Source organism: Podarcis filfolensis (genome assembly GCF_964270895.1).
Source record: "Podarcis filfolensis genome assembly, chromosome: 9".
In the NCBI taxonomy this organism is placed as follows: domain Eukaryota; kingdom Metazoa; phylum Chordata; class Lepidosauria; order Squamata; family Lacertidae; genus Podarcis; species Podarcis filfolensis.
The window spans coordinates 46971714-46985137 of NC_139610.1; the positions used below are offsets into that span (position 1 = coordinate 46971714).

At 38.2% G+C, this 13424-nt stretch overlaps 1 protein-coding gene across 9 annotated transcripts in view; it reads right to left on the reverse strand.

Moving 5' to 3' along the window:
- JADE1 (jade family PHD finger 1) overlaps positions 1 to 13424 on the reverse strand; it is a 169177-nt gene that overhangs the window by 132195 nt on the left and 23558 nt on the right. For 4 of the 9 annotated variants that reach the window (XM_083571183.1, XM_083571178.1, XM_083571189.1 and 1 more), the window contains exon 3: positions 1597 to 1692. The exons of the other annotated variants lie outside the window; for them this stretch is intronic. The gene's annotated coding sequence lies outside the window, so the exon portion shown is untranslated. The remainder of the gene's footprint in view (positions 1 to 1596; positions 1693 to 13424) is intronic. 9 annotated transcript variants of the gene reach the window in all.

Below are 13424 nucleotides of genomic sequence, written 5' to 3' on the forward strand. Positions count from 1 at the left end.
TGTAAATGAACTGTATAGATGGGGAATCAGTTCCAGCGCAAGGGCCACATGACATTGGTGGGTGAGGTGAGAGACAAAAAAAAATTAAAAAATGGATGTAAGATGGATTACTACTCTTAACATTTGTACAGTAGGCTTCATTCCAGCTTACAAAAGCCAGGGTTTCTACACATACACCTCTCCATCCAGGCAAGCAAGAGGTATTATCACAGGTCAAGGGCACATGCAGGACCATATCCACAATGTTGTAGGGCCTTCAAAAGTGTGCCACCCTGAAGAAATGCATGTTCAGCTTTCATTTATAGAAAATTCATAGAAAATTAATTCATAGAAACTGTTTTTTATATATACAAAACCGTATAACGCTTGGGATGATGCCTAGAAGTTCAACCCACCCCTTATAAACCAAACATTATCTTGTCCATTGATTTCAATGGGTGTATCCTAAATATTACTTAATTGGCTGCGACCTAATGTTATTAAAGAGTCCCTCTGCCCCCATTCCTTAGGACCGTGGCATCTCTTATTTGGATTGGCAAAGGTATGTTAAGGAGAGTGCAAGGCTGTTTGGGAACTAGCATACACAAGCACAGGACAGGATAAGTGTTCTTCTATGAGCTACTGAGCTGTCTGTTTGGAGAGTAACATTTGCATTAAATGGCATGCATATAAAGCAACACTGCTGTGGATTCTAACTGCTGGATTCTAAGATTCAAGTGATCTTAAGTAACATTAAAATTGGCTCAGTGGAGATTTTGAGCTGTTTTGTTTCCTATCATTTAGATAGTGAAAAGCAGCTGTATTAACAGAAATTGTAATGTGGATTGAATGTATGGAAAATGAATAAAATATAATAATAATCAAAAAAAAGAAAAGCAGCTGTAGAGTACGGTAGATTATGTGCCTGGAAATTCTTGCAGTGTATAGAATTTCCTTTCCTGCCACCTTTTGGCCACTTTCAGAAAAACATCTCTTGCTATATATAAGATTCCTAATCATAGATAATACCTGCTCCTGTAGAGTCATCCTATCTTAGAAGCTATAAAATATTCCGAAACATATCTTAAGTTTTGGATCCTCAAAAAAGCAGGCCAGACTGGCAAACAAATGAAAACAAGACAAACTTAACGTAAGGAGATGTGAACAGAAAATCAGAAGCAAAATACAGTGGTACCTCGGGTTAAGTACTTAATTCGTTCCGGAGGTCCGTTCTTAACCTGAAACTGTTCTTAACCTGAAGCACCACTTTAGATAATGGGGCCTCCAGCTGCCGCCACGCCGCTGGAGCATGATTTCTGTTCTCATCTTGAAGCAAAGTTCTTTACCCGAGATACTATTTCTGGGTTAGCGGAGTCTGTAACCTGAAGCGTATGTAACCTGAAGCGTATGTAACCCGAGGTACCACTGTATAGCTACTAAATTACAAAAAAGAGATGTGAATGAAATTTTAGCATAGTTCAGTTCTGGTCACTCAACTACATAGCTACAAGCAATAGGATTTTTTTGTACTTTTTTCATTCAGTAGGAAACACTGGACTTAATAACTTAATGCAAATCCATTGTGATCACATTTACCCAGACCTGAGCCTGCCTCACCTTTTTGGTCAAGATGTGGTGACCTTCTAGATGAGGTTCTGTCTACAGCTGTCTTGCAAAAGCTGGATGATGTTCATGGTAATGGGCGTACCAAACCTGCATGCCACAAATTGAGAGCCACCATGAACCAGCTATTTTCCAGCTATGTCCCTCTTGTGACTATACATACTATAACTTTGTGAGTAGGCCCTGAGAGTACTCCATTAAAAACACCTGATTTTGGGATAACATTATCCTGCTCTGCTGGGCCTTGGGGCTCACATAGCAAGTAGAAGCAGTAAAACTGTGTTCCTTTCAGGCAAGCTGAGTCAAGCAAAGTCAGGTCTCTTTAAGCAGATGTCAGGAAAGACAGTATCATAGATAGCACCCACTGGGCGCTGCTGGCTGACGTCCCACCCCCTCACTTTTGTTTTTGAGAAACGACACAGCAGAGGGTTGAGGCAATCAAAGTATTTGTGCAGGCTGGCAAAGTCTGCACTGCAGTTTCCTACACCTCCTTGGGAATGTTAGCTGTGTTTTCTTAAAAGTCCCTTATCTAATTATCCAGTTACTAGTTTCCATGATGCTGAGGGGATGGGGGCTCACCTTCTGTTTCTGGGGAAGATGGAGACACACATCCTCGGACAAAGAGAGAGCACAGGAAGATGTGCTGTGCCCCACCCACCCCACCCACCCCATGTGGGACAGCCTGTTTTCCTCCAGATCCAAACTGTCACTGTACCCTTTAAGAGGGACAATGCATAACAAAGTCTATCCCCCCCCCCTCCAAGTTCTAATAATTTCTCCTTCTCCTTCTCTGAAACCCTTCCCTCTGCTCTACTAAGATAAGGTTATCAATTAAGGAATGCAATTCCCCTTTCTCCAATCCCAGGTAATAAAACTATTCTTCTATAAGGAAAATTCCAAAGAATTGTCAAGGCTTGTTATAACTTGGAAACACTCTTTTATTTTGAAACCTGGTCTTTTCAGTCTGTTAACATTTCATTTTCAAATATTAGCTCATAGGCAACCCCTTTAGTGTCAAGAATGTCCCTGATGCAGGTAATTTTCAAATAGCCATATTTCATGGAGCGTGAGGTACTATGGATTATTTTGATGACTATATCAGACCCTTTACCTTACTTTTTCAAAGTTCTGCTTGTGGTTTTGAAAGCACAAGTCCTTTTATTATGATGGGATTAGCACACATAACTTTCAAAATGTAACTTTGAAAACACAGGCAACTTTTTGAAATTAAGGGAGGCTGTGATGCTAGACTGCAGTGCTTCTTTAGTGTACACATAGCGATGAATTCAGTTTTGTGAAGGGTTACATAAGTTTACATACTGATTATGTAATTACATACTGAAGGCACATAACTCAGTGATCTAACTAAAGCTAAACCAGTCCAGTACTTAGTTGGGAGATCCCAATGTATACCACCTTGATTTTTATGGAAGAAAGGAGACATATAAATGTAAACAAATAAAATGCAAAGACTGGTTGCCCATAGAAATTAATGGAGAGATCCAGGATTTTACCACAGCTGTGACTGAGCAGCAGGTATTCTACCTACAAAAAACAAAAACATCCTCCACCCCAAAAGGTAGTAGCAAAGACAGCAGTTGCTACTAGGGGCTGTACATAAGTAATATGCACAGGCCTCTATTCACAGGCTTACAAAAGCATGACACAAAGAGCAAGGAGATACGGAAGGAGGAGGAACTATTTGCACATGCAGGTGAGACTAAGAGGAAGTGAAAAGAACTATAGAGTGTTAACTTAGTAATTAATATGATTATAGCTTCCAGGATGCTTATTGCAAAAACATTTTAAAAAATGGAACTGTATTAAGATTTGTATTTTAACAGCATAGCGTCATAATGTCTGGAATGTAATTATCATAAACATAATTGTAGAACTTGTTCATAGTTGAGCAGGAAATATGACTGAAATTCAATTGTTTGTTAATGTTAATGTTTGTTAATGTTTTGAGTAACAGGGGCTTTATTTAGCCTGAAGTCCATCAATGGGCATTGCATTTCTGTGAAGTCACTGGGTTGAAGCCAGACTCAGTTGGTCACTCTTTAGTCCTATGGAAATCAATGGTATTTGATAGAAGCATAACATAATTTTTATTTCTATGTAGTTTAATTAAGTTGGCAGAAGAGCAGGCAGCAGTACACTTAAGCTACAAGAAGACCTGGTAAGCAAGATAGCATAATAGACTTCCTGTTTGGGTCGCGGACAGCGAGGAAGCGCAGAAAGCCCTTGCTAGGGTTTTCTGAGCAACACGGAGGCTTGGGGGAGTTGCAAAGGCATTGCGCCCCCCAAAAATCCCAAGGGGGAGACCCTTGGGGGACTGGCTGCCCAGCAGCATGGGAGCGGTTCGCCGTTTTCCCCCCCGGAAAGAGACTCGGGGAAGACAAGACCGCGAGCGCAAAATGGGAGAGCACCGACTCCGTGTTGTGATGCCTCAAGCTTCTGCTGAGAAAGGCGACCAATCTCCACAAATATAAGAATGGATTACCTAGTGTGTCTTGACCTACTACAATGCAAAAAATTGGTGATTAAACTAGGAGAATCCTGGATGTTTTAAGATTCTTACTGGGAATCCATCCGGCTGAGGGCAGAAAATGGCGCAGGACACTAAGTCGCAGGAATAAAGAAAGGAAATATCTGCGCGCCTGACTGAGTGAGTACAGAACGAAAGTCCACGGCAATTGTGCAAAGGCAAATACATTGTTAAACGCAAAATAACAAAGTAACAAAGAAGATGCCAGATTGAAACCTGCCTTTATCCCCCCGCTTACTTTGTTTCCTCGTTCTTCTCTTTGGAACGCAGTAACTAAAAACTAAAAATAATCCAAACTCAGCGGTTTGGGGAGAACTCACGGCAGGCGGTACTAGGAGGACGAATTTCAAAAGGCAGAAGGGACTTAATTCGGGTGCTTTGGATTTTGAAATATTTGGAATTTGGAACTTGAAACATCGTGGGCTTAAGTAAAGAGGGGAGGACAAAGACTTTTAAAGGAAAACTGTAACACCACGTATCCTTTTTCCCCTCGCTTCTCTTTGTTCCGGATTAGTTTTTCCTTTCTTGGCTTATTAAGTACTACACCCAATTTTCTCAGAATTTGAGAACAAGATAATATATAAAGGAACAGAGGAGGCTTTTTGGAACCCTGATTCAACATCTATTTTTTGTGAGAGAATTGTAGTCTACTTTTATTTCTACGCCTACTTTGCTGGAATAAAAACTTGGGAGTAATTGTTGAACATCAGACCTTCCTTTTCCCTTTTTCCTTTTCCTACACGGATGTGTTTCTAACTAGCTGGAATTGAATGGAAAGATAATATACAAACTTAATCATACCTATATTGGACATATACTTACCACTCACCTTTTGGATACCTTTTGACATTTTTTTTCTCCTTTTTTTCTTCTTTTTTTGTCGCCTTTTCTCCTTTTACCTTTTGGAGAATAATTCAAACCAACAAGAAGCTTTAAAATAAGTCGAGGCTCTCTCCTCTTCATTTTCTTTTTTTGGACATTATTTGGACATTATTTGGATGGGACCGTGTTATTTTGTTTATATTCCATACACTACCTATGTTGGATTGGGCCGACAAGTGGCTGAAGAGACTAGAGTTGTCTAGACCTGGTGCCTAAAAGATTGTTGGTCTGACCCAGACTAGTCATTTATTTAAAATAGGAGGGAAAGCATCTATAATCATATTAATACTCTTATTGTCTTTGGGATAATATTTATATTTGTGTGTGATAGGTCCATTTGATTGAGCATAGTGGGACATCTAAAGTAACTAATCAGAAGAAAGGGGGCGATTCTAATTTTGGGACTGAGGGATTGGAAGGAGTTAAAGGGTCTAGTTAATGATACCACTAGTCTCCTTTCTTATAAAGGAATGATGAATAATTGAAAGGGCAACGGACCAAGTTAAGAGGTTATACTCTTCAGGCAACAGATTTAGACATTTTGAAAGATTATAGGTTTTTTTTCCCTTTTCCTTTCTTCTTTTGGGAAGTGACTGGAAAGCACGATTTAATAATTTTGGCAGAAGGGACTTTTTGAACTTAATAAAAAGGGATTTTTTTGGAAAACTAAGAAAGAGATTGTAAGCCCTTTAAGGGAAAGACTTGGTTGTCAAACAGATAAAGACCGAAAATAAGGGCATAATGTCCGGGAAAAATGGGAAAAAGGTGGGAGGGACGCCTGGGGAAAGGAAGTCATCCCGACAAGAAGAAATTAAAGATCTAGATATTTTATGGCTAAAAATTAAGGAGGAATTTAAACAAAATGAATTGCACATGGAAAATAAATTAGGAGAAGTGCAGGAGATGATAGATAAAAAGATACAAGGTGCAGTAGGAGAACTTTTAATTAAGATTCAGGATTTGTCAACCAAGTCAAAAATAATTGAAGAAACTAATAAAAAAATCCAAAAAGAGATGAGAGAACGGAAGAGGGAGACGGAAAAAATCAAGGAAGAAATGAGAGAGGTGAATAAAATGCAGGATCAAATGTGGAACAACCTAGCCATGGCAGAAATGCGACAGAAACAGCCTCACTTAAAATTTAGGGGAGTAGGAGAAGAAGCGAACGAGAACATAAAAGAAAAAATGATCAAGGAGTTAGCTAAATGGTTGGAAATAAAAGAAGAAGAGGTGCCATACACCGTAGAAAATGTTTTCAGAATAACAATGAGATCTCAACAAACTAAGTTAAAAAAACCTCCTGGGGACTGCCTAGTAATTTTTAACTCAATAGAGATGAAAAATTTAATTTTGAAAACGAGCTACCAAAAAAAATTAATAATTGAAGGCAGACCAATTATCATTTTTAAAGAAATACCAATCAGACAAAAATCTGATTGGTATTTCTTTAAAAATGATAATTGGTCTGCCTTCAATTATTAATTTTTTTTGGTAGCTCGTTTTCAAAAGGGAAGGATATAGACAAATAGTAGGAGCTCTGAAGAGAAACGCCATACAGTACAGATGGGAGTTCCCTGAAGGGATTGCTTTCTTTTATAAAGACAAAAGATTTAAGTTGACGGATACCCAAGAGGTGGAGAAATTTTTGAGAAGGTATGAGAAAGAGCTTGGTAAGATTGAAGATAGGTTAAGAGATAGAGAGGGAAACAAAGACGAGAGAAGAAGAAGGAAAGAGAGGGGAAGGGAAGGGGACAAGAAGGAAGAGGAAGAAGAAGTAGAAGAGGAAGAAGGTGCTGTGGGAGGAGAAGAAGCAGCAGAGGAGGAATCTACAGGGAATAGAAGCTCTAGAATATAAGCCCGAAAACCCGAATATAACAAATAAAAGTTAAGCATAATAATGTCGTTGAAACTTTTGTCCTGGAATGCGAATGGTTTGAATGAAAAACTTAAAAGGAATAAAATTGGGAAGGTTTTGAAGAACAAGAATTATGATGTGATCTGTTGTCAAGAGACACATGTGGCCAAAAAACACAAACATATTTTGATAAATAAAAGGTTGGGGGTTGAATTTATTAATTCAGATGTAAATAAGAAAAGAGGGCTGGTGATTTATGAAGGAGAAATGGGAACCTGTATTAATCTGCAAAGATGATGACGGAAGAATTCTGGGAGTACAAATTAATCACCAAGGGAAATAATTTAATGTGGTAACTGTTTATGCCCCAAATACAAACAAAGCAGAGTTTTTCAAAAAATTGGAACAAGTACTATTAGAATTAGAAAATCACAAATTAATTCTGCTCAGAGATTTGAATGGAGTACCAATACCAGAATAAGATAGAAGTGGAAAAAAGAGGAAATTGAACCAAGGGAAATTACCAAGATCATTTAGCAACCTCGAGGAAAATCTAGATTTAATTGATATCTGGAGGAATAAAAACCCAATAACGAAACAGTTCACATACTTCTCAGAACCACACCAGACCTGGAGTAGAATTGATCAGATATGGGTCTCAAGAGAATTATCGAAAAGAACAACGAAATGTGAGATACAACCCAGAACCCTATGGGATCATAGCCCAATAATCTTGGAAATAAAATGTGAAACATCAGGGCCGCATAGGTGGCGAATGAATGAATATTTATTTGAAAATGATGAGGTGATTGAGAAGGCTAAAAGTACCCTGAAAGATTACTTTGATTTAAACCTTAACAAAGAAACACAAATCGATATAGTCTGAGATGCCAGCAAGGCGGTCTTAAGGGGCTTGCTAATCCAACAAAACAACTATAGAAGGAAATTAAGAGAACTAAAGAAAGAAGAAATTATTACTCAATTAAGAGACTGAGAGAAAAAATTAATAACAAATCCCGGTGATGAAAGGATTAAACAAATTTCTAAAATGTTACAAACACAATATTCAACTTTATTAAGCCAGGAAGTAGAATGGAGAATTAAATCTATGAAGCAAAAATACTTCGAATCAGCAAATAAAACAGGGAAACTATTGGCGTGGCAATTAAGAAAAAGGAAAAAACAAAATGTGATCAACAAAATAAAAACAGAAGGCCAAATAATAGAAGACCCAAATGAAATAAAGGAAAAGTTTCTCCAATTCTATGAAAAGCTGTACAAAAAGGAAGACGAGGATATAGCAGAAATAGGAAAATACCTGGAAGGAAATAGAGGGGAATATTTAATGGATGAAGAAAAAGCCCAATTAAACAAACTGATAACAACAGATGAGATCAAGGAGGCAATTAAGAAGATGAAACCAGGGAAAGCACCAGGACCAGATGGACTGTCATCGAAGTACTACAAAGTACTAGTGGAACACCTAGCTCCGGTGCTTTGTGATGTAATGAATAATATTTTACAAGGAGGGAAGATACCCGATTCCTGGAAAGAGGCACACATCACACTGATACCTAAATTATTTTTTTAAAATAATTTTTATTAACTGGCCAATCACATCAAATTAAATCACATCACATAAATTCCAAATTACAAAGCCAAATTTTTAAATTTTGTTGGGGGAACCCATACTTCAAGATCCAAAGGGGGATTCAGATCATCTTATTACTGCGTTAATGTCCAAATCAGTCCCAATCAGTCCAGACGAAGTTCATAATTCTATCCAGTCTTATCTTGGTGTTTCCACATCATATCTTGTTCATATAATTTCTCTTTTTCCTTTACGATCTCTTCTATTAGTCTCCTTAAGCCGATAAGCAAATATAATAATCCTGTGTGAATTTCCCGTTCCTGCAATCTAAGTCCAGATGGTTTCCATATATCTCCTTCGTAGATAACATCGCTCTTTCCATCATAAATTTGGCATTTGTCACTCTTAAGTCCCACCGAGGAGTTGATCCATGATATGTAAACAGCTCTATTTCTCTCTTTCTCCTCCCAGATCCAAGAGCTCCAACAATGCCTCCCAAAATGGTGACGGCATTTTTAACTGCGTCATTCCAAAACTCTTAGCTTTCCAGCTTCATCTTGAAATTTGCTTTGGTTCGAAAGTTTATCTCCACACAGCCTTAAATCCACAGCTTAAGTCCTTTTCTGACTCATTAGGGGAGGGGATTCTTGTTTAATCACATAAAAAAAGGAAAGGCAGGTTTTTTTTCCCCTCCCCCCTCAGTCATTTGTCGTACTGTATCTTGACTTATCTTCTCATATTTTATTCTTGTCTTGTTATCAGAGATCTCTTCTGTCAGCAGTCTTTACTCCCCCTTTTTCCTTGAAGTATGTGCAATTTATCTCGTCCAAATTGTTTCTTTTGAAGATTCTTGCAACTAGAGGCACGGATCAGGGACAGCGTCCAGGAGTGCCGGAATCCCACAGGAGGGCTTTGTGCCTAGTGCCCCCACCCCCACAAATTCAGGGGTGGTATAGGGCACAGCAGGCAAGGGCCGTCCCCCCCACAATCCTGGGGGGTTAAGGATGCTAATTACCCCCATCATAGCCTCCAAATTACCTCGTGTGGGTCGGAGAGATGTTACTGTCAGCCATCTTCCGATGCGCCACCTAGTGGCCCCCCCCCAAATTAGAAGCCGACAAATTGGACATAAGAAACTATAGACCGATTTCATTACTTAATAACGATTACAAAATTTTTGCGGAAATAATGGCGAATAGACTTAAGAAACACCTAGTAAATTTGGTTCATAAAGATCAAGCTGGATTTCTCCCCAACAGACAATTAAAAGATAACGTAAAGCATATAATAAATATTATAGAATATCTGGAACTCAGGAATGATACCCCTGCAGCATTGATTTTCATCGACGCCGAAAAGGCTTTCGACAACGTATCCTGGCGGTTTTTATTAAAAAGAATGGAGACAGTAGGGATAGAAGGACCGTTCATGGAAGGAATAAAGGCGATTTATTCAAGTCAAAGGGCTAAACTGATTATTAACAACAATCTAACTAATTCCTTTGAGATTTCGAAGGGTACAAGACAGGGGTGTCCGTTGTCCCCCCTTTTATTCATTATGGTGCTGGAAATAATTGCAAACAAAATAAGAACATCAGAAATAAGAGGAATTAGAATTGGAGAAAAAGAGTATAAATTAAAGGCTTACGCCGATGATTTGGTAATATCGTTAGAAGATCCCGTAGAAAGTACCGGTAAAGTTCTAGAGTTATTAGAGGAATTTGGAAAACTGTCCGGTTTTAAGCTAAACAAAATGAAAACCAAAATTTTGACAAAGAATATGACCGAAGACTTAAGAAACCAGCTAGAGTTACAAACAGGAATCAACGTGGCGAAAAAGGTGAAATATCTGGGAATATGGGTCTCCTCGAAAAATATAAACTTAGTAGAAGATAACTATACAAAGATCTGGAGAGAGATTAAAAAAGATCTAGACATCTGGAGTAGGTTAAAACTCTCCTGGTCAGGAAGAATTGCCGCAATTAAGATGAGCATACTTCCGAGACTGTTGTTTTTATTCCAGAATATCCCGGTGATCAGAGGAACGGCAAACTTTAAGGATTGGCAAAAAACCCTTTCCAGATTCATCTGGCAAGGGAAAAGAGCAAGAATTAAATTTAAGCTACTCACAGATCGAAGAGAGGGAGGGGGGTTTGCAGTCCCGAATTTGAAATTATACTACGAAGCCGCGTGCCTTTGCTGGATCAAAGAATGGATTATTTTGAAAAACACAGATTTGTTAGACTTAGAGGGATTTAACATCAGATTTGGTTGGCATGCCTATTTGTGGCACAATAAAGAGAGGGTACATAAGGGCTTCTCTAATCACATCATTAGAGGTTCGTTGCTCGAAGTATGGGATAGGAACAAAAGACTTATTGAAAAAGACACGCCCTGGTGGTTATCACCAATTGACATTCTAACAATTAAAAAACTAAACATGGAAGGAGAAAGATGGACTTACGAAGACCTCCTAGTAAGATCAGAAAAAGGATGGAAAATTAGACCATATGAAGAGTTAAAGGATAAATTTACAGGATGGTTACAATTCCACCAAATTAATGCCCTATGGAACGAACACAAAAAAACGGGGATGAATGTAAAAAAGTCCAGATATCAGGTGGAAATTTTAGAAAGTAACTCCAAACTTTTATCCAAAATGTATAACCAACTGTTAGATTGGGAGATTAAGGACGAAGAAATAAAGGAGGTCATGATTAAATGGGCTATAGATCTTGGATATAATCTAGAGTATGACAGCTGGGTGAAACTCTGGAACAAGGGTATGAAATTTACAGCATGTGTTGGACTCCGAGAAAATATGGAAAAGATGATGTACCGATGGTACATCACACCTGTGAAATTGGAAAAAATGTACAAGACAGGAGACAAAACATGCTGGAAATGCAAAACTAAAGAGGGTAACTTTCACCACATGTGGTGGACCTGTGAAGAAGTGAAAAGGTTTTGGGGACTTATTTACGATGAATTAAAAAAAATATTGAAATACACCTTTCCCAAAAAACCCGAAGCTTTTCTCTTGGGAATGATTGGAGAGGAGATTAAAAAAGAAGATCAAACATTATTCCAGTACGCAACGGTAGCCGCCAGGATACTGCTAGCGCAAAACTGGAAAACTCCTAACATCCCAACCGTCAGAGAATGGCAAACTAAATTATTCGAGTATATAGAATTAGCAAAGATGACACAGAAAATCAGACATCAAAAAAGTAGAAAGTTTATTAATGACTGGAACAAATTTGTAACATACATTGAAGCAAATCTAGGAAATATTAAAATCACAGTAGGTGAAATATAAAACCCGCGACGTACAGATTTGGCCAAATAAAACTACAGAGAGGTATGGTGTTTGTATAGCTCAAACCGAGATGGAGGGAAGTCAATTAGTGTTTTAGAGTTGATTTGTTTGTTTATTTGCTATGTGTGTTGTCTTCGTTTTTTTCCCCCTTTTCTTTTTTCGTTTGTATTTTCCTTTGTTTTGTTTCTTAATGTTTTTATGTTTTTTTGCTGTAAAGAACTCAATAAAAAGAAATTAAAAAAAAGCAAGATAGCATAATAATCATCATAGTATAAGATGAAAGTTTGAAGTGCAGCTGCTCTCAACAGCAGAAGTGGAGAACCTTTGCCCCCACCAGATGTTGAGGAACTATGACTCCTATCATACCTGGCCATTGGCCATTTCTGCTAGAGCTGATTGGAGTTTTAGTTCAGCAAGATCTGGAGGACGAAAGGTTCTCCACTCCTGTTTCAGGTCTGCCTGGAAATGCCAAGGATTTAAACCAGGACACTATGCATGGAGAACATGAGCTCTGCCACTGTGCTAAGTCTCTTCTACAGTATAAAATCTCTATGCCACTGGTCTTCACTGGTGGGTTCTGATCCACTATTGGGTCCCAACCTGATCTAAGGTGGGTCTCTACAGTAGCATTGTTACCATACAAATATATGGTAAAAAATAAGAAGAAATGGATCCCCAAATGCAGGTTTAGGTCAAAATTGGGTTCCAGGTCAGAAAAGGTTGAAGACCACTGCCTTATACTATGATTTAGTCATGGATGGAACAGATACATAAGCAACATACATAACTCCACTGTTATCTCTACTTTGTCACTAAGAAACCAGAATAGTTAACTAGATCAAAAGCTGAAGAACGTTCATGGAGAAAAAGAACAGAAAAAAGTCTTTGCAGCTTAACAAATAGAAGCTCATTAGGAATTTTACACAGAGCAGTCTCAGTAAAATGAAGAGGTTGAAAATAGCACTGGAATGCGTAAAACATGGAACAGGAACGGGGGGGGAGGGGGAGAGGCCTTCACAATAGACAAGTCACTTGAGTAGTCTAAAAATGAAAGTGAAAATAAATAGGTATCTGTCCTTTCTTCTCCAAACACTGCCCTATATATTTTATTCAATAATTCTTCTCCTTTTTTCTATAATGGATTTAATAAATATAAGTACTTTGAATGTTAATGGTTTAATAAAAAGACAGACAATAGCTAGATGGAGGGGGGAAAAGGAAATGTGACATGATATGCTTGCAAGAGGCTCATCTTTGGTTCATCTACTGCTATTTTTGTTTCCTTTCTCACACTATTGTTCCTGTACTGTCATACTCTATGAAGGCAGTCCTGTACTGTAAGGCTTTTGCATGAAGTGACTCTCTGCTTCTGATAATTTGTAGTCACACCAATACAACACCCCTTCTTTTTTTGGACACTAGTAATGTATGGTCGAAAACATTTGGGCTACAATCATTGCAACACTTTCTCATAGGTGAGTCACTCCGGTCCCTTGATCATTTTGGTTGCCCTGTTCTGAAACATTGCCAATTCTACAATATCCTGTTTGAGGTGAGGTAACCAGAACTGTACAAAGTATTCATAATGCACAATGATGGCATTATGATAGCAGCAATGTCATTTTCAA